Here is a 2,388-nt window from a genome sequence, read left to right as displayed (position 1 = left end):
AGCAACAGAAGATAAAATGGGAGCAATCAAATCAAATAAATTTATCACATACACAAAGTTCAACTTGCAGTGAAATGTTTTTATGACAAAAATTGAAGTTAAAAGTACACAGAACACAGTAAAATAATCCAGATTTTCTGTAGAATGAAATGTGACCCATCACATCGAAACGAGGATTAAGAACAAAAGTGATAAATGGAGAAAAAGGCAAATATAGTGTTTTGACTAAAATGTTAACAAAAATTGCATTAGTCAAAATATAACGAATAGAAGCCTTATCAATGTATCAGTTGAATGAACTGTCTGAAATATAATCATAAAACAAAATTAGGAAGCACTTTTTTGAGCAGTGGCAACAAAAAAAACTGATTTTGAGGAAAAACGCCTTAAATTTTTAAGATTTTCTCTGTGAGTTAGCAAAGTTTTGTTTCTTTTTAGCTGGAAAATCTCAATATTCAAGTAAAATTCAAGTTTTCCTCTTTATAAAGACATCAAAAATTCCTCATTAAAAGGACATAAAATTAGGATTCAGACCAAATATTTATGAATTATTGTAACCAACAAGACAAATTAAGTCATATATATATGGATTTCATTATGATATCAGAATGATCCAGGTATCAAAATGTAGCTTTTAAAGCCAAGAATCTGAAAATGTATTTAGGTCATTTTGACCAAATTCGACTTAATCCTCATTTTGATATGATGGCTCATAAATATGCAACCTCATCACACTGAGTCATCTTGTCCTGCACGTCCTTTCTGCGAGATGTTTGGAAGTATGTGTGATCCTGTTGTGAAGGGTCCTCCCACTGGGTGTGGACTGAGTTCAGATTTGGTGCAGAGGGTGGTGTGAAGATGTGGCATCAGTATGTGTAGTGAAGACGCGTGCATCAGGAGGTGGTGTGGAGATGCTGGCCTTGTCTTGGACAACTGGAGATGAATCCACAGCGCAGTCTGGAAAACATCAACAACATTAAAATGTACACAGTCTTTGCATAGTAGAAACAGTAAAGTGTCACTTTTTTGTAATTTTTGTTTAACATTGTGAGGAAAAGTTTTTCATTCAACACTTTCACACATCACATGCCCTTGTGACATGACTTTGAATAAGGAAGATGTAATTAAAGTAGGGATGATTTTGATTTATTGAAATCAAGTTGGCATACTAAAAGTGACTAATGTGGTAAGACTTACTTAGGGTTTCAGGAGTTCTGATAGGCTTTGCTCTGCCTTCTCCCTTCTTTTCAGAATAATCTGCATGGGCTCTCCAGATGAGGTAGTTGCCTGCAGACGTGCATTTTCATTGAAATGCAATGTAGCCAGGTACAGTCTGGTTAAAATAGCATAAAAGAATATTACATGTTAGTTTGAAGTTGCACCATTAAAACTCATNCAAATTCGACTTAATCCTCATTTTGATATCATGGGTCACAAATATGCAACCTCGTCACACTGTCATCTTGTCCTGCACGTCCTTTCTGCGAGATGTGTGGAAGTATGTGTGATCCTGTTGTGAAAAGTCCTCCCACTGGGTGTGGACTGAGTTCAGATGTGGTGCAGAGGGTGGTGTGAAGATGTGGCATCAGGACGTGTAGTGAAGATGTGGCATCAGGACGTGTAGTGAAGATGCGTGCATCAGGGCGTGGAGTGAAGAAGTGTGCATCAGGACGTGTAGTGAAGACGCGAGCCTCAGGAGGTGGTGTGGAGATGCTGGCCTTGTCTGTGACAACTGGAGATGAATCCACAGCACAGTCTGGAAAACAMCAACAACATTAAAATGTACACAGTCTTTGCATAGTAGAAACAGTAAAGTGTCACTTATTTTTGTAATTTTTGTTTAACATTGTGAGGAAAGTTCCTCATTCAACACTTTGACACATCACATGCCCTTGTGACACGACTTTGAATAAGGGAGATATAATTAAAATATGGATGATTTTGATTTATTGAAATCAAGTTGGCATGCTAAAAGTGACTAATGTGGTAAGACTTACTTAGGGTTTCAGGAGGTCTGATAGGCTTCTCCCTTCTTGAACTTGTGAAAGAATAATCTGCAGACGTGCATTTTCATTGAAATGCATTGCAGCCAGGTACAGTCTGGTTAAAATAGCATAAAAGAATATTACATGTTAGTTTGAAGTTGCACCATTAAAACTCATCTAACACACAGTATTTTGAATAAGAAAAAAAAACATAAATATAGAGTGACTAAAACAACACTGCAGCCGATATTTTTTGGCCGATTCTTGAAGCCGATACTACTTTTTCTTCCTCCATTAGCAAGATAAAAATAAGAATGATAACAAATGTTACATAAGTCTTAATTTAAAACAAAACAAACTAAAAAATAAACAAAAAACATTTAATAACTAAGCCTTGTCTGAA

The 2,388-nt window shown here is 36.0% G+C and overlaps 1 long non-coding RNA gene across 2 annotated transcripts in view; it reads right to left on the bottom strand.

The window, feature by feature from the left end:
* Positions 1-1,402: 1,402 nt before the first annotated feature.
* The window catches only part of LOC106524602 (uncharacterized), a 3,640-nt gene continuing 2,654 nt past the window's right edge, over positions 1,403-2,388 (bottom strand). For both annotated transcript variants that reach the window (XR_001311015.1, XR_001311014.1), the window contains exons 2-3: positions 1,998-2,100; positions 1,403-1,756 (exon numbers count right to left, since the gene is read on the bottom strand). This is a non-coding gene — a long non-coding RNA (uncharacterized LOC106524602). The remainder of the gene's footprint in view (positions 1,757-1,997; positions 2,101-2,388) is intronic.

The sequence above is a fragment of the Austrofundulus limnaeus genome, unplaced genomic scaffold (assembly GCF_001266775.1).
Source record: "Austrofundulus limnaeus strain Quisiro unplaced genomic scaffold, Austrofundulus_limnaeus-1.0 Scaffold194, whole genome shotgun sequence".
Taxonomy (NCBI): Eukaryota; Metazoa; Chordata; class Actinopteri; order Cyprinodontiformes; family Rivulidae; genus Austrofundulus; species Austrofundulus limnaeus.
Note: the sequence above shows the minus strand (reverse complement) of the source record. Positions and strands in the feature narration are given on the sequence as shown.